The following is a 26117-nucleotide window of genomic DNA, read 5'->3' on the forward strand; positions in this document are numbered from 1 at the left end:
ACCTTTGTTTTATTGGAAGGAAAAGTTCCTCTAGTGACTTTGCTCGTTCATGTTCTTTTCTTAGACTTGCTGATGCTCATAAAAAGACCTGAAGCTGTGAAAATGCTCTTTTTAAAGTTAATTCCATTCTGAGCCACCATGTCTTTTCAAGGCTCCTCAACACTGGAGCCCCAGGTCACAGTGCAGTGATAAAAAATATGTATGTTCATAATTAGCTTATAAATAATGCAGTTTTCTCATTCAGGCTTCATCCTTTCTACATGCCCATGGATTATTGCTCTCCCTGCAGTTTAAATTTCTCAGCACTCTGTGGCCCAATTTTCTACTGTTTGGTGGGTTAATTCTCTGTTACAATGTGCTCAAAGCCCAGAGCAGTGGGGAGGAGTCTGGGCAGGCTTTGGAGTTAGGTTTTCATTTGTTTTTCTATCATGAATGTAACAGATAAATGATATGGCTCTTGTCTTCAGGTATGAGCCTGTGTAGCTGGAGTCTGAACTGCTGATGCAGTTTGACTCATGATTCACTTCTCTAATCTCAAAGGTTTTATATTATAGATAGAACTAGATTGAGGTTGTTTGAGGCTGAGATGCTCTAATAGGTAGTTTAATAGAATAAAGAGTGTGAAAGGAGTCCAGAGTTCACATGAAATATTTGTACATAAAAATGAAAGCACCCTTCGGTTTCTTGGCAAACAACCTCCAGTGCCTCTTAAAAACCCTGACAGGTTAGCCCATTTGAGAGGAAAATAATAAAACCCAACCCAAACTTAACAACATTTATTAAAGAGATACCTTTTCTTTGACAGAAGTTTGCTGGTCAGCTTTAACAAGCCAGAATTCTCAATGGCTGCTGGTAACTTGCACAGAGAAAGAGAAAATACATGGCAAAATTCACCCTAATTAACACTCTGCATATATTTTTGTTGAATGGGTGCTATTGTTGCTCACTGAACATGGACCATGCTGTCATTTTCAATGGAGATTTCTGTAGCAAAAGGGGAGAGGGACAGAAAAACTCCTTGATGAAATGCCTGGAGTTTTTTATTATGCATCCTTCCAAAGTCAAAGCAATCAGAGAGACGGAGGAAAATAGAAGAAATGTCCTCTCAAAAGCACCGACTTGTAGTTTCTGTCTGCCTCCACTCCTCAACACCTTCCACAAAACTGCAGTGCCCTGTACCCCTGGAACTCAGTATCACAGGATCCAAAACCATTCTATAAATACAGGAGCCCTCCTCGTGCTCTGGTGTGTTTACAGAACTGGTGAATACCATTGCTAGTTTGGATCTGCTTTCAACACTCAAATGCCTTTGTTTTCCTTTTGTGGGGCTAGAAAGGTGTAAGATCTAGGCTAGAGCAGGAATGCTGCTGCAGACTCAGGCCATTACTTGACTTTGAAGGGTTACAGAGCACGAGTTTGGAACCAGAAGACTGAAAAAGATGAAATGTAAAACCTCTCATGAAAATAAAAGGGGCAGACAGGGAAAGGAGGCCATAAGCAATGTTCTATTCCTGTTATATAAGTATCTGAAGTAGAAAAATTGTTGGAAAACTGTTTGGATAAGATAACCACAGCATAGTTAACAAAGAAAAGCTCTTGGTCAAAATTAAGGAGGTATTGGTCAAAATCCCATCTCATGCTGCCTTGCTTTGGTTTTATGCAGTAAACCTAATGAAAAATGATGTGATGAAAGACCTGAGTGATGGAGCAAGGACTAAGATTGAGATTTTTTGGGAAGAAACATTGGTATGGGAGGAATGGCCAAGAGTTTGCAGGACAATTAAAATTCAAAATTGTCTTAGTTGAATAAAGTGTGTTCTGAAAAGGCAGGATGAAATTTAACAGAAATAAATAGTGCTGTGTTATCCCATTTACACAGAAGTAATCTTTCAATTTTACATTTACAGAAGTAATCAACACAAGTGTAACAGGAGAAGCTGCTAATTTTGGTGAATTTGTTGGTTTGGTTGGGGTTTTTTTTGTTATTTCTTTTAGAAAAGAGTGATGGGATTATGATGTTTCATAAATTTTCAAGAATCAGAGGTCTTGTACTTTTGTAAAAAGATGGAGCACAATTCTGAAATGAAAAGAGTATTTCTAAACCAAACATTTCACAAGCCATGAAAGAAGAGGCTATAGCTATGCTAGACACTACAAGCCTTCTGCTGTTGTCCATCTTAGAGACAAAAAAAAATTTAAAAATCTGCAAAGTCATCCAAGGAAGATATGATATTTATGTACATGAGGATTAGTGCAAAATGAAAAGGTTTATGTAGGAATAATAAGCAATAGACTTAGAGCAAGATTCTTTAGGGAATGCTTCCTAAAGCACAGGTAATGCACTCCTTGGGGAGTTTTGAAGTTTCAGCTATTGGAGTTCTCTAGGAAAGGATGGGAAAGTGTTTCAGAAATGATGGCAGTCTAATCGATCCTGCCTTGGGCAGCACAGCCATCAGTGCTCCCCAGGCCCCCTGAAGCTCTCTGCTGCTATGGTTTTATGCAGTGGTGTGGTGAAAAGAAGTGTTTTGGTCAGAGCAGCTCGTGCTTTTCTCTAAGACAATCTGCATTGTTCAGAAAGCATGCAAGGGTCCCTTATTCCAGCACTGGAATTACTAGCCAAGGGTTCATTGTGCTGTTCAGCATAATCATCATTGGTTTTGAGAAAACATTTCATCCCAGAGTTCCTTTGAATTTATTATTATATGATGAAAGATCAGTTTGTGGCTTAATTCACAGATTAGACAGCACTCCATAATGGAGTTCCTTCAATGTGTGAGTGACACTAATGTGTTTGCTGTGCTGGTGTAAATATTCATAGGGAGATTTTTTTGCATTATCAAGTCTGTGCACAGAGTATATTGTGGTCTTGCAGAGATTTCATAGGGATAAACAGAGACTGAATGCTTCAGCAGTAGCAAGTGATGGTGAATAAGAAATGAAAATATTCCACTTTCTTTGGCTTGATAAAAAATACGTTAAAAATTTTTCTCCATTGTTTTGAATGATTTGAGGGTCTTTGTTAAAGTTCATTTAATATTTAATTAAATGACCAACTGCAAATATAAGACAAAAGCTTTCCATTTTTTCACAGGGAAAATTAATTCATTAATAAAATGGACAAAATAGATTAAAGTCAATGTAAATATTAAGTTGTTGACTTATATAGGGAGGCAGAGTGACATGGAACTCCTAGGGTATGGCCACTATATACTGTAAGAAACTACTTCAGATTGCAGTGTGGACAGTTTAGACCTTTCAGTGATTTGCTGTTTATGTGCAGGAGAAACACAGAATCATCGTGCCTGTATTTGAATTGAGGTTAAGGATTTGTGTGTTCCCAGGAAGTCCCTATTTTGGTTAAATATGATCTTAAACAGTGAAAATCAAAACTTCTCATCTGTGTAATCTCTGATTTAAACCTTTCATGTTTAGATGCATCAGATGATCAGGGTGTTTTGGGGGACATTGTGTAGTTAGCTTTTGGGCTTTTTTTTCCTTTTGTTTTCTTGCTGCTTATATGGGGAAAAAACATTATTGTGCTCCATATCGTCACTTGACAAATGTCAAATGCTGAAGTCCCCCTGGCAGAGACAGACAGGTCATTTCACAGGATGCTTCATTTGGGTGCAGTTCAGAACAGTGATATTGGGGGCAGGGGGGGAACCCAATAACAAAGCCAAGCTGGCTAGCCTCTGTGAACAGCAAACGTGCAGTAATTCTGTCTATAAGATGATATTTTACTGTTGAGTTCTTTGATCTGTCTTGGTTTTTTAATTCCACTTTTTTTATTTCTAAAAGGGCTTTAACAGTCAGAAACCTCCATAGGAAGTTTATTTTTTTTGGCCATCCTCAAAGGCTCTTTTGTCAATTTATTATCACAATAGCAAGATATGCACATGCAGTAAATCAATGTAGGTTAACTTTTTAATAAGAAAGGCATTCTACGTTTTTTGGCATCAGTCTGTATCTTTTTTTCAATTATAAAGTCTCTCACTGGGCTAAGCATTTGTCTGGTAGGTGTGTGTATCAGCGACAACTTAATATTCAAAGGTCAGACTGCAAAGATCTGGCCAGTGTGATGGCATCTTTGCTCTTTAATAATCAGATGGGATGTCTGTGATCTCTTGAAGTGCTTCTTCTAGGTGGCAGTGTACCACTGCAGCAGTTAATTGCCTGTTAGCTTCTTGGATCAATGTAAAAGAGAGATGTGAAGATTTTTCTAAAGTCTCTTTTCTTTTTTTCCCTCCCAACATAGCTCTATTTGAACACTTTCCTCTGATTTATCCAAGAATAACCTGACTATGTGAGAGGAAACTTCAATACTCAATTTAAGCAGCTGCCTAGGAGTATTTTTTCCTGGAGGTTGGTGAAAGAAAAGGGGGAATTTTACCTGCTCTGCACTGGAGGTTGATGGTTATTCATTACATAGGGTTACTGAGAAGTGGTTTGGCATTTTCTCAGCTTCCCCCATGTGCCTTGGTATTGTGCTCCAGTGGGGTCAGTGGTGCTACATAATTTTGAAGCTTTTTCCTATCGGGAGCTGAATTAGCTACTAATGTATTCTGCAAATATTTTGGAGTCAATGGAACCCATATAGGTGTGTTTCCCTGTCCACTCCTTACTGCTTTTTTTTTTATTCCTGTCTCTTTTCTGTCACACATCGAACGGTTCCATGTGCAGCTGCATTTGTTACCAGCTGAGACAAGCAAGCTTATTTGCTGGAATTTTAGAACAGGCTTTACTAAACCAGCCCTGACCTTAATGGCTATTAAAGAAGTTATGTTTTAATGCTCAGACATATCCTATAGGAATAATTTGTATAGATGAAAATTTCTGCCACTCTGGGTACAGCATGAGCTGCCCACAATTTATATCTGGGCCATTGCACTCATTTTAGGTAGATATTGTAGAATCATGGAATAGCTTGGGTTGGAAGAGACCTTTAAAGGTCAACTTGTCCAATGCCTCTGCTATAGGCAGGGCTGTCTTCAACTAGACCAGGTTACTCAGATCCCCATCCAAGCTGACTTTGAATGTTTCTAGGGAAGGGGTCAAATCAAATCCATGTCACATCCAGAGAGAAAACACAGAAAACACTTCTATATCTTGTCTTGTCCCCTGATGCAGTCACTCCATCATAGAAGGACACTGGGTTGGTCAGGCAGGACTTGCCTTTGGTGAAGCTGTGCTGGCAGTCCCAAATCACCTCCTCCTTGTGCCTCAGCATAGCTCCAAGAGGATCTCATCCATGATGTTCCTGGGCACAGAGGTCAGGATCACAGGTCAGAGGTTCCCAGAGTCATTCTTTCTACCTTTTTTAAAAATAGGTGCAATGTTTCCCTTTTTCCATCATCAGGGACTTCACCTGACAGCTGTGATTTTTCGGATATGGAGAGTGGCTTGGCAACTACATCAGCCAATTCCCTCAGAGCTCTGGGATGCAGTTCAGGTCTCACAGATTTATGTTCAGTTTCTCCAGGTGTCAGAAATCTGGACTAGTGTATGTAGCTTATCTAGCAGAGTTATAGCTCCCTGGAAAATCTAAGACCTGTGGGATCCCAACATTTCTACATGTCTCATCTCTTTAAGTTCTTCCCTTGATATGAACTTGAATCTTGAAATAAAAAGACATTTTAAAATGAATGAAAGCAGTAAAAAATGTATCCTGGCCTCTCTCTCTCTGAAGATTTTCTTCTGTCATGGTCACAATTCTCAGGAGGCTGAAAACAATAATACTTCAGACATCAACTTTCACCCTGTTGGGGTTTTTTTGGCCACAGTCATATCATAACATGCAGTGTAAATGTTAAAGTTGGTTTGGGAGAGCCCCAGTAGCTCACAGCTGTTCTATCCCCTGCAGAAGGAAGAGTTCTGAAACACTAGAAACTAAACACTGTGATTTGCTAATTTGGGGATCTATTTTATCACTTCATTATGAGGAAAAAAGTAATCGTGTGCTTGCAGTTTTTCATATTCCCCTCTTCACAAGCTGACAGAAGGCTATGACACACCTAATAATGGTCAGTATTGTAATAGAAGTTTTACCAGGATGCCTTTGAATGCCTTTCCATCCTAGGTGACCATATATTTCCAAATAAATATGACTCAGGGGCGAAGGAAGAATTTAAAGTTAACCCACTGTATGTGTAAGGATATGCTATGCTTATAAAAATAAAGTAACTTTTGGTTATCTTATCACTGTGAAACTGATCAAGTGCTTTCAGCAAAAGACTCCAGACACATCAATGTACCTACGTGAAAGCTTTTGAAAAATTAAGGCTGATGTGTTGACAGCTGTAATACCACTAGCTTTTAATCCTTGGTTTCTTTTTTCATTATTAGGGATTCCAGAACATGGGTAGAGGAAGATTAGGTTTATCCACTAACAAAATAAAATCCTGTAATCCCTTGAAAGTTTAAAATCTTCCTTGGGCTGAAAAAGGAACACTTTATCAATATGTACAGCTATGGCCTCTTTAAAGGATAAAAACCACATCTCCTAGCTTAAGGAAAGAAGAATAATTTTATATTGGCCTAAGGAATTTCAGTTTTGAACCTGTACTTCAATTCATGAGAAAGGCTTGAGTGAATCTGCTATTATTAGAGTGTTATTTTGATCCAGGGAAATGCCTACTTTTTGACTCCTATTTTGCTTCCCACCTGTAGCTTCCTAAGAGCTTTGCAAGGGCCAGTAAATACCATGAAACTCTTCTGCCAGGTGTTGACTGGCTGTCATGGGAACCTCTGGAGTCCTTACTAAATAATAACCCACAAAGGCACAGGCACCATCCAGAAACCTGGGAAGTTGAATTTAATGGTCTCAATAATGGTTTCTCACTTGTGAGAGTTAATCAAAGGCACTTAAGCACAAGGAACTTCTTTTGGAGTGCTGGAGCCATGAGAACATGCCGTGAAGAGTTGCCACAAGACAAACACCAAAGCCCAAACAGCCACATAAGGCAGCTGTCAGCTGGTTGCTCTCTTTTCTTCTGCAGTGATGGCACACTCACTCAGCTTGGCTGAGGCACAGGGAAAAAGCTTTTCTCTTACCTTCTCTCAGAGAGAGTCCTCTCCTCTGACATTTGGGGTGATGTCCCACTTTATTTCCTAAACTGAAAGCCTTTTTTGTCTGCCTGCACTGCAGCAAACTCTCTGAGGACCCTTATGGGTCTCTAGCAAAGGCATCTTTATTTAGGTCCTCTCAGTTTTGGCCATTTCTGCTTTTGCAGGTACATTCTTACCACATTTACTGTATTCCTTGTCCCTTCATCACCTGACCTGCTGTGTGCCCTAGAAGATCTCAAGGCAGTTCTCCACGCTGGTGTTCTCTCTGGGAAGTTGGGGTACATCCTTCCTCTCCCTGTCCTTTCCAAAGGGACAGCAGTCAGTTGCAGGTGACCAAGCAGCCTTCCTCTTGGTGACCAGACATCTGACTTTAATAGACTGTGCAATACTGAAAGACTATACAGCAAAACCCAAGTAAAAGGCACAGCAAGAGGCTTCTCCAGACTTCCTAATCCTGCTATTTGTCATTAGCCACTGTCCCTTGCTGCCTCTCCTCACTGTTCCCATCAGGCTGCCCCAGATGAGTTTGTTGCTGTCTGCTCCCACTGACTGCTCTCATTGCTGGCTTCCCCCACTGCTTCCCCATCAGCTGCTTCCATCCATCCTGCTCTCACAGGGCTCTGTCAGTCACCCTGAGGGCAGGGAATCTGCCTTCCCACTGCTCCTCTCCTGATCCACAGCCCCAGAATATGCTTCTGCAGGAAAAGTCCACACTTCTCATTGCAAAACAGAGGTTTCAAGATGGAAACTTTCTGATAAATCCTGGCACCTTTGCCACAGTTTATTTGTCACAAAGTTGCAAGATGCAGCATTAAATCCAACTGACTCCTTCCCCCGAAGCTCATCTGGCATCATTGAGGTTTTATGCCTTGCACAATATGATTACAAATGAAATAATTCCTTCAAATTCTCAGGTTAGACATTTCTATCATGAAAGTCTCAAAATATGGTATATCAGTAGGAAAGTACAATGCTCCTGTTAGTATTGTTTTCTTTTGTTTCTGCTAAAGGCCCAAAATTTGTCCTATCCACACCCTCCACCCTTTGGACTTGCTTTTCTTGCTAACATATTTGTTTTGCTCTAAGAGAATTAGAAGTCATTTGTCCAGTGAACATAGTTAACGGCCAAATACACAAGAGATACCAAATCTTAGGACTCTTCAGCATCTCTTTTTAGCTGAAATACTTGGTGGCAGATCTCGGAAGCATCCATCAGTTTAATCCATAGAGTGGGAAGGTGTGACTAGCAGCCAGTGCTGCTGGGACCCCAGTGCCAGGCTGGATAAAGCAGGAACAGGGAGCCATCAGCAGCAATCTGAGAGCCAAATGCATCCCTTGCTGCAGCACAGCACCACAGCCCCTGTGCCCAAAGCTGGCTGAGCCCTCTGAGCTGCCTGCTCCTCTTGAAATGACCTTTACTCTTTATGGAATCCTATTTGTCAGGTCTATGTTCTGAAAATGCTCTGATAACCTAATTTGTATATATTTTGCTATCTGTTAGCTTTATTAAAGTTATCCCTCATGCTTTATAACCAAGAGCTGACCTTCTTTATGCAATGTAGAATGCTAACAGAATGGGGGAATCCATGTTTAATGCAGTTTTCCAGTGAGGAAGAAAAGGTGTACACAGTCTGATTAGTGAAGAAATGAACTTAATAATTATTTTCTTTTTTAAATGTGGTTTCATTTTTAAAATGCAACTTTATGTATCAGTTTCCAAAATGAGTTTTCATGTTTAAATGATCAAGCTCGAAACATAGCTGTATGTTTTCTTAGCTTTGCCCATTTCCTATTAGGAAAACAGTCTTTGGGGCAGGAGAGCCAAGGACATGTAATTCCCTCCATGGAACAATTTCTCTCTTGATTACCTATGAAGTTTAAACTGAAATTTTAAAGATAAGCAAGTCAGTCCTAATGCCTAGAATAGGCTTCTAGAACAGGAGAATTAAAGTATGTACCTCAAACCTAGACTCACTGCAGCAATAAATTTATGTGCACATCAAAACATAATTCTCTTTTTCTCATGGATAAACATGGTTATTTTGCTAAAATAATGCTCGTGCCCTGAAATTGTTACTGCTTTGTGTGAGTTTAAATGTTTTTTTCCCTGTAATTGCTGAGAAATTCAGGCTTTGGAGAGAAAGAAACCTTCTACAATTCTTTATAACTGGGCTCTTACAAATAGAGGTGACGTGTTTATACTTCTCTGCCTAAGGAGACTCTAGAAGCCTCATAGATTCCATTGTATTTTTTGTGTTTGTATTTATCTTCAAAGGAGCAATAGCTACAGACTGAGGTGCCAGAGAAAATATAATGTCAGCTTACAAAGAAGTGTTAGAATTTGTTTGGTAATCTGGACATTTTAATTTGCGTCAGTATTCATTATATTCATAAACAAAACAATAGGGGGGTTTTCATGTTAGAGAAAACAATTATTTAATGGATTATAATTTAAGTAGAAAAGTTTTCTTGTGCCCTAACACAAATTGTTGAATCTTTCTTTAGAAGTCAGTTATTTATTTTTATTTTGAAACCTGTATAATTTTTGAGACACTTAGACATATGATGCCAATAAATATCTCTTGGACTCTGTGGAGTATTTCCAATCACTCCAGTGGGCAGTGAAACAATTTCATTTAAATCTCTCTGCTTTCCAGCCCATTACTTCTTTTTTCAATATAGTGAATGAACCATCTCAGTTTCTCAGTAATAATGAGCCAAGCCTGCAAATACTTATTTGCAAATGTACCTTCAGCCATGGGAAAGCTCTGCTGAGCTCTGGGAGCTGGGAATGCACCGACATTCCTGAGGGATTGGGACCAGAGATATGGAAGTGGATCAGGAAAAAGTTCTTTAGCAATTGCATTGCTTAGTTTGCTTCTCTGAAATACAGTCCTAATGGCCAGTTCAGAAGAAAATTTCTGAGATAGTAACTAGAGAGAAAGGGAAACCACACTGCACATCTAAATAAAGTTGAGCAGTAGAACTGTTCCAAGAATCCTCTTAATGTGTCTGGATCAAACTTGAAGTTTCAGTATGAACGTCCTGAATTGTTTCCCTGTAAGGCTCTGCCATTTACATTTTTAAAGCTTTGTAAATTTTCTCTGTTTCTGCCCTGTTTGGAAAAAAGAAACCACGTAGGTAGATTATAATTGCCTTGAAATAGCACACTGTGAATTAAAAAATAGAAGGATATCTATTCCTTCAGCTTTTTACAATCCTCAGACGTTAGGAGTCTGGGTAAGACTGCAACCCGTACTTTGTCTTTGTTTCCTGGGTATGGATACAATAAAATTTATTTGTATGTCTTTCCTTCAGAGAGAAAATCATCACCAGAAGAATGGCTTCAGGACTGTGCTATTGTAGATATTTCTAAATGTACTGTCCTCTGAAAATCAGTATTTTCTCCAGTTCTACCTCTCTGGAAATAATTGGGTTTTTTCACTGATTCTGACTCTAAAATAAAAACCTGAATTAAAAAAAAATTGCAATTTCTATGGAATGATGTCTTTATCTTTGTGACTGTGATTCTATAAATGACGCTGCCAAAAATATTAGGCCTTACGTGCTGTTTAAAGCTCAGGCAAACAGATAATTCCTGGTTTTCAGCTGGAAAGGAAACCCTCACTTATTTTCCTAATTTCTTGTTGCTCAACTTGGCAGGCATGATATTATTTTGCTATAGCTAGGATGTGGTATATGTATGCATGTGTATAAATACACACATGCAAATGTGTATGTGTGCACAGCCCTTGTATATCCAGTTGTCTCTGACAGTGTCACTCTTCCTTTCAGATTTCCTGTGGTTTGAAACCCACTTTTCCTGTGGCACTCCCATGCAGGGAAACACACTTGTTATTTCTCTGCACACTGGTGTGCTGGGTGGGTGCTGCCAGCAATAGACCCTTAGGGCTGTAACCCACACACACTTCTGTGCCAGCTGACAACCTCACCACGTTCAGAAATCAGCAATCAGGTCCCAGGAAAAAAATGAGAATGGCTTAAATATTACTGCCCTTCAGAGAAATCATGCATTTGTGGATCTCTTTCATTGCCTCTCTGTTGCATTATTCAGTTTCATGTTTTTGTAGCTTCTTCTTGCAACCAAGAGGCTGAGGAACACCCTTCCCCCAGTCATTATCAGCGCTGGTTGGTGTTTTTGTGCTGGTTCCCAGCAGTGGAACTGAGATGCAGGCACTGCCTGGGAGCTGAGAGCACTGCCTGCCTTCCCTCCCGAGCCTGCCTTGTGACGTCCAGCTGAGCACACAAACTCGTGCTTTGTTTTGTTGCAGCTCAGTTTAGGTGTTCTCTCCTCCAAGCAGCTCCTGCTGCCAGTGGAAGCCTTGGTGGTAGTTTGGTAGCATACACAGTTTCTGGGCATTTTCCAAACGCAGGTGAAAAGGCTCTGGATGGTCTTCAAGCATTTAAGTCATAAGGGCATGATTCACAGTTTCCATGTCAAGAAATATTCCTGTCTTAGCTCAGTAGGAAGGCAGAGATATATATTTTAATTATCTTGCTTTTTTTGTGGTTTATTCTAAGCAAATGTTTGAGCATCTGAGACATTTCTATTTTTGGTGAGTAATAATGTCAGTCTTTTTTGCTTCATTTGCTTTTCATGTGAGATTCTTGCCAGGCAAGAATAAAATATTCAGGTCTCATTTACATTGAAAATTACTCTCTCATGGTTTAGGGGAAAAGATAGAGTTATTTTTTTTTCTGACAGGTGTTCTTTTGTTGATGACGGTACATGGAGCCATAAAGTGATGTTCTATGAGGCTTTAATGCTTTTCATAAGTGCACTGCTCGTCTTTAAAGACTGTAAATGTTAAAGGCCTCTTCTCCAGAAGAGGAAAAAATGAGTGTCTGTCTTTGGGGAGAAAATGACCTATGATAGCAGAGTACTTTGATTGTGCAAGTTCAAATCCTTGACAGATTCAATCATATGAGAAATATAAGAACAGCTATAGGTGAATTTTGTAATCTTTTCAGGATGAGCATCTAAAAATTCAGATTATTATGTGCTACTTCTTGACCTGTGAGTTTCATAAGAGAAAACTTTACTGGTATCACTTCAGGTAGTAATGCAAGAGAATTAGGGTTTCAAGTATTTTTGAAGAGATTTCAGTGACTGATTGTGGCCAAAATAATTGAATGTTTTGTAACAGTATTTTAAATTTTGAACTATTTCAGATCTTGGTGATGTTTGGTTTGACTGGCTCAAATTTGGAGTTTGCCACGTTTATCTGTTCTTTCAGAATGACAGATGTTTGCATAATTTTTTTTAATTTATTTTTAAGACACTAGCCTGCCATGTAGAATTCTTTTTCTTCAACAGAATTTCCAAGAGTGAAAACTTTACAGAACAAACATAGGGAAATCTTCAGTGATAGGAATGCATTCAAGTATCTTTTAGGTGATTTTCCAGACAATCACTACAGCATGTTTCACAGCTTCTGGAGTCCCTCAAGTGTGTAGTTTTCTGGTTGTCAGATCTTGGTACCAAGAGCCAGCAAGTGGGAGAACAGAAATGGTAAAATAAGTTGAAGGAGAGTTTCAATGCACAGAGCTCTTCAGGAAGTTCACAAGCTCTGGAGAACTTTGATTGGCATATGGATTGATTTTATGGGTAGGAAAGGTTTGATACTGAGTAACGAAGAAAATGCCAAGAAGATCTTTGACAAATGCAAATCCTTTGGGACTGGAACGCAGGAGAGGAGGTAGATCATGAAGTACTATCTGTATTTGTACTTTAAAACTCTGAACTTTAGTCACTACCTATTGATTGCAGTGTTTTCAGTTCCCCTGTTGTGCTGCCATCAGCTGCTCACATCTTCCTGTATTATCCTGCTTGTCACATAAATTGTTTGATCTCTTCTTGTACTTTTGTCACAAAAGCTACTCTGAGCTGGACTGAACATGTGCAGTGATCTTGCCAAGCTGTGTGTGGATGACAAGGCTGAGTGACAAGCTCACTTGATTTGGTCCCTGTGCAACACTACAGGAGTTTGGTCTGGAGAAATTGATTGGATCTTAAAATGCTTGAACAGAGATAATAAGCAGACCATTGTATCTGGATCCATAAGCCATAAACAAACAAGTTTTATTGGGTTCATAAAACTATTACCATTTCCTGTTGAAGAAGTGATGCTGGAATGTGGTACTGAAATTAAGAATGGATAATGATGATGATGACAAAATTACAGACCCGCCCAAAGCCTGAAGCTTTGTTGTGATGTGAATTGCTTTGTTCTTTCGTATGAAGGAAAGTCTTATACCATAAATTACAGCCTTTTCTATGACCTTGTGTAAAACATACTATTTTTAAAAGAGAATTCATGTTCAAATGGGTCTTATCAGCTACCACCAGGCTCTACTAATTTCCTTTATCTCTGTTCAAAAAACAAAACAGTAAAAGCTGAATTGACTTAGAAGCAAAAGAGGCTTCTCACCTCTAAATCACCTAAAGGGTGGGAGATGGGCAGCACTTCCAGTGACTTGTAACACTACTCCTATTTCAGCTATAAATGTCATGTCCTGCAGGAGTTCTGCTGTCAGTGCTCTTCAGTGCAGAAGCAAAGGACACATATGGGGTATGAAATCAGATTGCCCACAGTGCTGTGGAACCATAGGATTTGTTTTACTTAACCAGTACCTATTGTTTCACTCATGGTCTGTAATGTCTCTTAACTCACTGACTGGGTCTGTGTTTCTATTCCTAGACAGCATTTAAGGTCACTGCATATTTGTATTTTCAGGTTTTTTCTGTGTATTGTTAGAAACATTTCCATGGTCTGTTGCTACCTAGTGTATCTAGAAATTATTAGTGATCAGCTAGCTGTGGCAAACTGCTGGGTTTTATGCATTATGTTCCAACTTATCAATGGATTTTATGACTGTTCTATGACATTCCCTCTCCAGCTCCTCCTGTTGGGGAAAGGGATGCACCCACTGCACTAAGGCCTGGGTAGCTGCAAAATGGAGTGGCACCTGTGATGCTCAGACAGTTTTTTCTATGCATGGGTGACAGGCACTTCACAGATAAAGGGTCTTTAGATAAAATCCTAGAATGAGCACTGATAGCCAACACAGACCGTGCTCAGGCAATAAAAAGGACCTGGGTGAATCTCACTCTTGGTTTCCAGTATTATTGCAACAGACCACAAAGCAAAAGTTGTCTGTGAGGGGATTTTACCTGTGTAAATGCCTTTTTCCACAATTTCTTTCCATTTTAGTGTCCTGTTTAGAAGGATGAAGTGACCTCTCTTAAGGATCTGATTTCAGTATGAACCAGACTCTTAACATTGATACTTCTGTGTCTGCCTGCCTGTGCTGGACTATTATTCTGAGACCTAACTGTTGGCCCTTGAGACACTGATATATTTAATTGGATTGTGAAACATGACAGAAACTCATTTTTCAGACTTTAATCTTGGGGAGTTTCCAATGTGTATGCAGAAAGAGTTGTAATTCTCAGTAGTTCCAGAGGCCTAACAGATTCTAAGATCATTAACATTATGTTCTTTATGGCAGAGGGTGTGACTATAAATTATGTTGGTATGAGCTTGAATAGAACTTTATGAGCTGAATTCTGCTGAGGCCCTCAAACCTTGTGCTGTTACAGTTGTAAGCAAGGATGCAGGAACTAATAAAAAGGAGAAATTTCAACACTAGTGCAATTTGTCAATAGTATCTGGTAGTTCCAGTAGTGGAATTAAAGGTCCCTGAAATTAATTACTTTTTGTTTTAATTCTGTTCAATGGCAGTTTAACTTTTTTTAAAATTGTGGTTTTATTTATGCTAATTTTTTTTTGCCCCTGAAATGTTTGTAAGTCACATGACTTTCTGGTGACACTATGCACAAATAGAAATATTTATGCTGCTAATTGCTCTTTGAAAAATAGCTCTTTTCTATTCATATGTAGTATAAATATAATTTCCCTCTTCAGGATAGAGTCTGACTTCAGATTGTGTTTTCATGGAGGGTAAAGATTAGTGCCTCCTTATTGGTGTTGCTCATATCCCTGCTCTGTATATTTTATTGTAACTGCTAGAAGATACTTCTCAAAGACTGATTTCTGGAATTGTAAAATCAAGTTTCCATAAGCTGAGGGAAACCAAAATGCCACTTCTACATGGAATCTTAGCAGTTAGACTGTGCATTTGCATTTGCCTTGACCCAGACCACTCATTGTGATGCCTAGTTTAGAAACTTTCAAAATCAGTTTAAAAATCTTTTATTTATAGGCTTCATATCCTTCAATCTCTTTTTTAAAAATTATTATCACTGAATTGCCATGACGAGAGGACCATTTGTGAAAGAAATCTCTTTGTTAGCTGCAGTGATGGCTGTTCTTCCTCGCTCTGCTGTGCCAGCACCAAGCGGGCTGCAGAACTTCACCAGGTGCATTAGGCTGCTGTCTGTCAGACAGCTCCTCACATCCATGAACTCACACCACTCTGCAGGGCCAAATTAGATTTGTGTGAAATGGCAGCTGAGCCAGCAGCACTGGGTAACTCCAAGTGACTACGTTAATTAGGAACCAAACCATAAAGAGTAGCATCTCTGCAAGGAGAATGCTGGCATGCTAACTACATCTGTGGCAAATTGAATTAAGAGAAATCCCATTATCTTGCTTGGAATTCTGCTTTCTACTGACAACATGTGTCAGTGTTACTGCAGGTCAGTTACTGCAGAGATATTTCATTACTGTAAAAGGTTCTTTTAGAACAATGCATAGAGACATAAAAACTAAACACAACTCCTGTGAATGATAGTAAAAATATTATTTAAAATTGAACTAAAGAAGTGGTTTACCTCTTTTCTTCTCTGTATGGCTCAGGTGAGGTGAGGTGACAGAGTCATCAAAGCACATGGAATTTCATAATTTTGATGCTGTATCTAACACCTTTGCTGACATGCTGTTGTCAAACTAATACCAGTGAGCTCTTTCAGAGACAAGTATTTGTCTTAGTACTTATAACTTTGTCTTGCTCTGGGGCTTGTTTTTAGCAGTTTATAAATATGTTCATATGAACCAAGTATATTCAGCTGTATATGTATCTCTTCTTTTATAATCTTTCATAATTTTCTGCAAAGAATACAGAAGCCATTAAATTTTCAGTTCCATAAGTGAGCTAAAAGAGAGAGAAGGACAGGCACACAAATAGAAGAACATGGAAAAGTTCCTTATGTACAATGATCCTGGGGTTGGGAGTAAACAGAAGCAAACAGAAACATGGAGTTATCCCTTTGTACCTCTGCTAAATTGGAATCATTGTTCCAGTTTGGTGGCAAAATAGGATGATAGACTTGCATTTTTAGCTAGGCTTTGGCACTGACATTTTCCTATATGGAATAAGAGAATGATTAGATTTTAAGTGTGTAGTGTTGATGTTTAAAACATTAAAAATAATGTACTTTTAAAAACATTAAACACATTAGAACAAAAATATCCTAATAGGGACATAAGCTTGGATATCAACTACTTTGTCTCACTGAATTTTAAGTAGGAATTTTCCCTAAAGCTTTACCAATGAAAAAGGTCCTGATATATCATTTGCATTTTTGCATAAAAATAACTAAGGGGTCTGGTAAACCAGTCATACTATTTCAGATATTCTAACTTTTCAGACTGCTTCTTCCACAGAACATCTTCCACTGTATACCTTCTGCCACAGAACTTCAATTGAGTTAATGTCATAAACTTTAGCAGTTACCTTCTGTTCTGATCCACATCTTAAATTCTATTCAAATGTGCTCTGGTGTTTTTTACTTCTTTCACTTTTGATTTAAAGGAGAAGAATTATCATAATTTTAGAAGGGGAATGTATTAATCCATGATAAATCAAACCCTTTCCACCCTCCTGGTATGGCTGCCTACTGAATCAGTGTAGTATGGTCTCCATTTCTTTCTGTCACTTCAACCCCAGCACAGAGTCACAGCTTGGACAAACCTATCATTGAGATTCTCCAGCCATCATAAGTGTCATTATATTTATTTCCCTTTATTTACAGGGAATATTTCATTTTCACAAAAATACCAGATTGAGAGCACAAAGCCCCACAACACCAGAACAAAGCCTCTCCTTTTAAGTCTGATTCTGAGGGATTAAGTGTTAAGAACAAGATGTAATAGCCAGGGGTGTTTGCCAGTTGCTGTTATGCAGCAAACTCTTGGGTGCATTGCTATGCTGAGTACTGCACTGCATGTGCCATTCCACAGTGTGATGCATAACACCCATGGAGCTCTTTTCTTGTCTTGACTGGGGTTTTTTGGTTCCTGTGTCCATTTGATATTTGACTTTTGCTTAGACTGCTAATGAGAAATGAAAATTGCTGCTGCCAACTGTTCTGATTGTAGCAATTTACCATCACCATTCTAAAAGTGAGAAAGTGACCAGCACCTGCTGCACTTCTCCAGGTGCACAGAACAAGTGTGTTCTGCCCCCCTGCATTCATTCTGCAGTGGTGTGGGAAGGTCCCACTCTCAGGGCAGATGTGCAGTGCAGCCAAGAGAATCAGAGATACCAGGTGAGAAGGGGATGTCAGGGATCATCTGCTTCAACCTTTCCTGACAAAACCATGGTCTGGACAAGATAACCCAGCACCCTCTTCAGCTAGGTCTTAAAAGTATCCAGTGTTGGGAATCTATCCCTTCCCCAGGGAAATTATTCCAGTAGGTAATTGTCCTAATTATAAAAAATGTTCCTTTCAGGCCAGCTGTAACGTCCCTAGTAACCTGTACCCATTTTCCCTATTGCTTTGATAAGAGAGAGCCCAGCAAAGCACTTTTGTGTCCCAGCATGTGGAGCCCGGTGTTTGCAGCAGCAGGAGGACAGGGTTTGGCTGGGGGCAGTAACCACACGCTGCAGAGTCATTCTCTTAGGTGCTTTTGGGCTTTTAGGTGAATATCCTCTGATCCTGGAAAGTTTTGTTTCCATATGCATTTACATAAGGTTTTTACTTTTTCGGATTAATTTTCTTTTACTTCTAATAATGCCCCTTACTCAGCTATTAAAATCTGTTAGCTTAGTTTGGTAGTCCTTTTTAGCAGCAGATATAAATTTACTCTGAGAATCTAATATCATGCCTTTAAACGATTCTGTGCAGTTTGCAAGAATTTTGCTTTCAGCTGTTCTCTGTAATAAGCCTTCTCTCCTTTAAAAAACTTTTAAAAAGATGATTTGTCACCGATAAAGATTTTTTTTTTCTTTCTTTTGGCTTTTCCATCTGCAATGATGCTGAATATGATGCCATTTAGTTGTCATTATAGTGCTAATTTTCGTATTTAGCTTGTGAGACATGTTTTTTTCCGTGATTGGGATGAAACAAAAAACTATTTCTTCAAGACCTTCCCCTAATGGATCAGATTCTTCTTGTCATCAGTATCCCAGGTCCTCTAGACAGATGATGTCTTCTCTGAACCTTGTTTTCTCTATATGTAATATTTTAAAAAATAAAATTAAAAAAAAAAGTAAGATCCATCTTCTTTCAAATATTTGGTTGGGATATTTCAAAAGAACATTCTCAGTCTGTGTATACTGAAGGTTGACTAAGATCTATCCTCACCTGAAAAGCCCTAAATACATCTAAAAATACATCTAAGCACAACATTCTTGTTTCAGCTGCTGGACTATTATTAGTGTCCCGAGTGATCTTGCACCAGCCAAGACTCCAGTACCATGGGCACCCTGGAGCAGTGGCAGGACCTCAGGCACTCAGAGGGCAGCAGGGTCCTGCACCCTGCCCTGGGGCTGGGAGAGCAGCTCCCTGCAGAGCCTGGGGGAGGCTCTCGTGGGGGATAATCCCTGTGTTTGCACCCCCAGGGCTCTGCCTTCCCCACAAGGTCTTGGTGAGGAGCATTCATCAACCACACAGACCCCTGGACTGGGGCACACGAGCATCCTCCTCAAAGTGCCAAGGGAAGAAGGAGAGGGGAGCCCTGTAAGGAAATGTATTTCAAATAGCTCTGTAATGCTTGCTTACATCAGCTAATGATCATCTCATGGAGTGCTGCTCTAAGAACTAGAAATTATATTGGACATGATGTATGTGTGTATATGTGCAGGTTCACAATAATCACCCTGGTACCTACAGGAAACCCAATTTCCCAAGACCAGCCAGGAGTACTTCGTAAGTGGCAGGTGTCATAACCTTTGCACATCTGAACTATGTAAAGGTTAATTGTATTCCTCTCCACTGCAACTATGGTTACATTCATGGGACTCCGTGCTTAATGCTGCTTTTTAGCTGAAGTGTTACTGTAGAGATGAATTATATGAATGCAAAACTAAAATTATTCACATCAATTAAAACAAGTTATTATACTTAAAAAGTAGAGATAGGAAGTATATTTGTTATAAATTATTCTGAATAGAGTACTTTCTGGTTTGCAAGTATCTCAGTAAATTATATTTATTTTCTTATAGTGCATTTTTTATTTTTTAATATCTTCTTGCTTGTCTGGACAACTGATTTTCAGCCTATGGATTGTGATCAGTTAATTTTGATTGTTTCTTACAGTCTAAATAGGTCCATGTCCTTCTTATGTGGTGACACCAGAGCTGGGTGTAGCATTGCAGGTGGGGTCTCACCAGAGCAGAGGAGCAGAATCTCCCCCTCACCTGCAGCTCACAGTGCTCTGAGTGCAGCCCAGGCTGCAGGTCATGTTGAGCTTCTGGTCAACCAACACCCCCAAGTCCTTCTCCTCAGGCCTGCTCTTAATCCATTCTCTGCTCAGCATGTATTTGTGCTTTTTGTTTATACCTTCTTTTATTGTAGCAACAGTCTCAAAAACCTCCCTGTTTGAGAATGTGTTTTAGTGGTACACTATGGAAAATCATGAAGGCAAAAGAGCAGCTACCTGTGGAGATAATAACCATGATCAAAAGGAGCTGTACTTAGAGCAAAGACAGGTGCTATTGTTAGGTGTACATGTGGCTCTGCCTTCCAGAATCTCTGTATGTGCTTTTCCCTAAGGAAAGATTGTCTTTTGTCTTAGTCACTGCATTGATAATTACCAGTCATCCAGTTATGTGATGTGAATATCAGAGCTCACCCCTGAGATCATGCTGTGACTACACATTCACTTGGACACCTAAATTACCACTGGCTGGGTCATGACTACTGTAAGATTTTGTATATTAGGGAGAATATATACAAGGACATGGAATGAGCAGAACTGGCTGGCAGCAGTGAGAGGCCTTGGAGCATCCTTACAGGGAGCAGCTGTTTGTGGCTCTGTTCATTTACAGTTCTGCTCCCAAAATTCCCCTCTCTCTTTCTGTTGCTGATTGGAAAGAGTTATTGTTGCTAAGGTCATTACAGAATCATTGTGAGCGGAATGGGAGCCAGGTCCAAGCCATCTAATTGTGTGTTAGTGCTGAAGAGATGAGCCCTGAGGCCCTGCTGAATCTGTACTTAGTTACCAAACAGCTGCTGGTATTCCCCTAGCTCGGTGTGAAACCCTGCACCAGCCACGGAGCTTAGGGGAGCCGTGGCTCTCAGGATGCAGGGAGCACCCTGGTACTGACACTGCAGTGGGATCTAAACTGAAATCTAAACTAAAACAGGAAATCAGGCTTTTTCCTGCCAAAGAGCAGACTAATTTCACAGCTTAGGGACCAGCTTAAACTTGGAACTTTCCCTCATTCTGTGGTTGAATTTGTTACATTTCTTGAAGGATGCTGGTGGCTGCTCCACTGCAAGCCATGCCTCCAAACTTTATGGAGTTTGCCCCTCAGCTTTCTTCATAGGCTTGTGTACTACTCATGAACACAGAATTTGTTAGAAAGAGCAATGTTCCCTTGTCAGAAAGCTACAATGTCAACAAATATTAAATCTTTCAAGTGTTGCTTTTCAAGGACACACCAGAGAGAATGAGGAGTGTGTAACAGAACCAAACAAGTTGTCAAACTGATACGAATCTTGAGAATTAAAGTTCCTGCCTTGAAATGGTGCATAGACTCTGCCAGGTGTTGCCTGCCCTGGTTTTGCTACCTACACAGTCTAATTATGAAGGAATCTGAACTCAGAGCTAACGCCACAGCATGAGACTCGGAATCATCCTTCATCCTACAACTCTGAGGGAACAGCTTTGACGTCAGTTTGCTTAGTCCCACATCCCAGATGCAGGAATATGTTCTTGCAGGATACCTTATGGCAAAAGAGTGTGGAGTTTGCCATCGTGCTGGAAACATACATTCCTGCTGATCTTCCAGAAGCGTTATAAATTATGCAGTCACTATAATGCAGTATTGTCATCTGCCATGTCCTGTATGGGAAGCAGCATGGATGCCTTGAAACATTGCAGGTTTGCAATGGAGTGAGTGTAGACCCATAATGTGTTTAATTAGGTGATCTAAATCCCCAGTTCCCCTAAGTTTTCATAAATGAATTCACATCCTTTCTATAGTAGATCAAAACTCATTCCCTTTTGTTTTGATTACACTCCTCTCAGTCTAGGAGCAATGAAGTAGATTTTTGCAGAGATGAGAAAAGGCTTGAATGCAGTGAGTTGCTTCCGATTTCAGTAAAATGCTAAACTGGCTAATCTCCAAAAGATCAAATTCTGACCTCAGCTGCTGTGCACTGCAACTCGTGCACCACCATTGACTCTCCTGGATTTACTCCTGCCTTCCCCTGGCTGCATGAGAGCAGCTAAAGGTTTTCTGTGTTCGATGTGGCTCTGTTGGGGTGATTTGTGCAATTTAAAATGGCTGATGGCTGCTGGCTCACCATTCATTTTCTGTATCAGGCAATCCAGGATTCTGTGGCATTCTAGTCACGACATGTAACAGAACCCCAAAGACAGATTATGCAGTCACACCGATGAAAATTGATTACTAAGCACTCAATGAGTCATCTGCCTCAGGAAGTAACTACTTCAATCTATTATTGTCGATGTCCTGATGGGTCAACCAGGACGTGAAAAGGAATTTGCATTAAATTGATTTGAGTGTTTTTTCTAGAAATAACATCACTCAATCAAAGGAAACATTCAGACAGAGCTAGGGAGAACTGACTGAATTTGATTTGGGAAGGCAAAGCAGCAAGGGATGAGCAGGCTGATTCAGATAAAAATATAAATGGGATTTAGAGCACCATAAATCTCACATTTCAGAATGGAGAGTTGGAACAATTCTTAACAATTTCTGCAATGCGGATTGTGCTGCACATTTTGGAAATCCTTTATTTGCTTATTGATCTGTGTGTGTACATATCTATATACACACATCACCCTGTTATGTGAGCAGTGTGTTTATGCAAATAGTGTGCTTAAATATGCACTCACCATAACCAGCTGCCAGCAGGTAACAGACCAACATGGCCAGGTTCCAATTCTCCCAGGTGACTTTGCTGTCCTGAGCTCATATGAAAACTGGAGAGTGGAATATTGCTCTTCAAATATTTTTTCCTTCTCAGAGCTGAAGACTTTCCGAGTGAGCAGCACACCACTCAATAGAATTCAAGGGATGAATCATAGGGAAATGTCACTTTCTTCTCATCAGTCTTAGTCTTAAAGTGATTCATCCTCCCTCCCCCATGCTCGTAGTATGGGGTAGATGTTCTGGCACCTGAAATTGTAGTGAGTTTCTGCTATCATGTTATTCCCAATAGCTTTGTATCTTCTTCCAAGATTACTGCTCATCATTTGAGGGTCCAATTAAAACTACACACTTTAAAAAACTTGCTCCTTACTGGATACATGATTTGTGAATTTGTCTCTTATTGATTTTTATACAGTCAGTCTTTATATCAATTCCAATAAGTTCTATCTGAGTAATGATTTTTTGATTTGGCCTAAGAAATTACAGGAAGATCTTTTTAAAAAATGACTATTGACTCGATTTGTTTCAGTTTTTGGCTTTCCTGAGGCATTTATAAGGTTGTGATAACTGAGTACAAATATAATTATTGTTTCAGGGAGTCGGGGCTCTTGGAAGTGTCTCAGTCTGGAGCCCCCAAAACTCTGGGATTCACAATCACTGTCATAGCTGAAACTGGCTTTAATAAATGAGGCTTAACCCTGAAGCAAGGAGGAAAAGGACAGGGAAGGATGTTGGAAAGGCATATGCTAATCCACTATTGAAACTGCACAAGAACCAGCTCAGTGTGTTGGATACAGGATGAGCAAAATCTCTCAGAGAATAGAGGAAGGACCACAATCACAGTTTCCTCTGAATAATCTGTAAATGTCATCTCCTTCTTTAGTGGATTTATGCTTATCCTTCCTCTGTCACAGGTCAAAAAAAAGCAGAGAAACTGCCCAGTAAGAGAGGGGATTAGAGAGCTGCCCACTCTTTCAATTCACTATTATTTGCTCAAAAGACCAAATTATATCACATTTCTCATTAAGAACCTGAAGAGGTTTTGAAAAGGATTGTACCCTCTGTGTATGTTACATAACTAAATAGCAAGGTATTCCTCTCTGAGCCCTGATATATATATATTGAATATACAGAAATATGCACTTTATTAAACAAAACCCATATTACTTTAGCAGTCAGGAGCCTTGGAGGTAGCAAAAAGTGATCGTGCTCTTGCCAGATAAATCCTCCAGCAGTAATATTCACATTTTTCTGACAAAACCAAAACATACCAATTGGAAAAGTTGATGACGTGATGGCATATATTGCAATTCAGTAAGGAAGAAAAAGGAAAGTGTAAATTTAAAAGTGTTTCTTCTTTTCTAGCTTTATTTCACTCATCATTTGTTCTGGTAATAGAATAAATATGCTCCTCTCTCCCCCTTTCTGACTGCAGGTGCTTATGTTTCTCCTTCAGGCAGTTAATTGGTTGATATTGATGAAGATGCAGCAGTAATAGAATCTTTATATTTTCTTCTAATTTACACATCTGTGAGACTGAGATTCAGTCCCGGGCATGTGCATGGGGAATTGGAGTTATGTGTTTTGACAACACTGTGAACATGTCCAACAGTAATTAAGTATTTGGGGATAAGTGAAAAGTCAGTGTCAAGCTGATCAAAATGTATGGTGAGCCAGAGATTACTGGGTAGCTCTGCAAAGATTAACATTGCTGCTATGAACTGCCATGTCTGCTTGACTTCATTTCCCCTAAACTATGACATGTTACATGAGCTGAAGTTCCTCTCTCTAATGTTGTAGCCAAACAGCCAGTTCTGCAGTATCTATTAGTTATAAATAGCAGACATTGAAGGAAAATCCTAGAGAAAGCCTTGTAATTCCATTTTGTGCTAAGTGTTTTACCAATTTGTAACTGGAGAGTCTCTCTGGCATTGCCTTATGTATGTTAAAAACAGCTTGTGAGCCTAAGACCCCAATCATTATATGAAGTTAACAGGATAATAATCACTTCTGAAACCTTCCCCTACATGGAATAAATTTGGGAAAACAGGAAAAGGAAATAGTAATGGTTCTTCCCTACACCAGTGAGCTCAAAAGTGCATCTGCATTAATGTTTCAGTTTGGCTCAGAAGAGGAATCTCCTGAGCATCCCTGTTTACAGTGCTTAGGTTTGCCTTTGAGGATGGCCTTGGAGTGAACTCTGATTTCATTCCAATGAAACTGGACTGAAAATGTGACCTAGAAACGTACCTTATTCACTCCAAATGCTGATTAAATGCATTAAATCCATGGGACCAGCATAATTTATCCATATTAAATCTCTGAAACCCATAGTGCAATGTTGAATCCCAGGAGCTGTTCCACTCCACTCCACAGCAGCACTTCTGCTGGCCTGCAGAACCTGCTCATGGAGGGATATCATGGGCTTCACAGACACTTATGTCCCAGTTCAGCAAAATCATTGAGTACACGTCTACTGTTAAGATTTTTTGATGTACAGTGGTTGCTGGTTTAGGTTCCTGGCAAGAATTAGAATGTACAAGAGGCAAAATGAAAAATGCTTAAATTTTACCAGAGAATGATAAGGGATCAAGGCAGACAGTAATCTAAGACTGAGCACAAGCTCCAAGATGGAAAATAGGCATTGATCTGTTCCTATAAATAACATGGATGAGAGGCCTGAAGTACCTTGAACATAACAGTGAAACTTTTAAATTATATCCCTGGTCTCAAAAAAGAAAAAAAAAGAAAAAGAAAAAAAAAGGTCGATGAAGCTCCTTAATCCAAGAGGTAACATGATCAAAATGAATTTCAGGACAGCTAAGTCAGGTCAGAACAGTACAAACTGCTTGAGTCTGACAGACTGAAACACAAGTAGGTCAGGCAGGAGGACAGAGATACAGGGAGAGGAGAGTCTTCACTGAGATTTGGACTTGGAATTTTGATTTTCCTGTATTTTCTGAGTTTAAAAAGCTGATAATCAAGATAAAGTTTGGTTTGTGGAAGAATTTACAGCAAGTCGAATATCTCTGTAAAAGCATTGTCTTGCCACCTTTACTCAAGAGTTTTGGTACACCACAGGATCCTGTAAGAACTATGAAAGTGCACAGGGAAGGGTGGGCAGCTCTCTGCCCTCCTCAGCCAGAGAGGGAAAATGAGAAAAGTCAAGGAGGTTCATCTCTGCCACTGCAGTCTATGTGAGAAGCAAAGTGCCTTAAGTGCATGTGCTTCAGGTCAGTCACCATCTGAAAATTCTGCTCTTGAGTCCAGGGACAGCATGAGGGCAGCCAGAACTTCCCCAAAACAGTATTTTTTAAAAAAATCAGACTCTTGTAACTCATTGACTCTGAAATTCCTTCAAGATTTTGTCCAGCTTGTGCTTATGGGAGCATAACTTCAATCACACCCTTCTGCCTGCACACTGTTGTTGTGGCTGGCACATCCCTAAATGCAATAGACTTCCTTAATGAAGAGAGCATGAAACTTGCACAATAACATCCATCATGAAAGAATTGATACTTTAAAATTATGGTCACTTGCATTTACAAGAATGAAGTTGTGCATGGATAAGTGACGATTGCTAGCTGAAGATTGGCTGATAAATCACAAGAATTAATATTTTTGTTATAATTATTTTTAAAATAAGTAGGTGGTTGGGAAAGTTGTCTGGCTCCAAGAAGGCAATTCTTCATTAAAAAATGGACTACAAGTGGTTTTAT

At 39.6% G+C, this 26117-nt stretch overlaps 2 long non-coding RNA genes across 4 annotated transcripts in view; one reads left to right on the forward strand and one right to left on the reverse strand.

Annotated features, from left to right (window-relative positions):
• Positions 1-22517, reverse strand: part of LOC148222236 (uncharacterized) — a 48243-nt gene extending 25726 nt beyond the window's left edge. The window contains exon 1 of the long non-coding RNA XR_015806628.1: positions 22362-22517. This is a non-coding gene — a long non-coding RNA (uncharacterized LOC148222236). The remainder of the gene's footprint in view (positions 1-22361) is intronic.
• Positions 1-26117, forward strand: part of LOC148222235 (uncharacterized) — a 320157-nt gene that overhangs the window by 89536 nt on the left and 204504 nt on the right. The gene's annotated exons all lie outside the window — the stretch shown is intronic.

Source organism: Sturnus vulgaris, chromosome 13 (assembly GCF_052056855.1).
Source record: "Sturnus vulgaris isolate bStuVul1 chromosome 13, bStuVul1.hap1, whole genome shotgun sequence".
NCBI lineage: Eukaryota > Metazoa > Chordata > Aves > Passeriformes > Sturnidae > Sturnus > Sturnus vulgaris.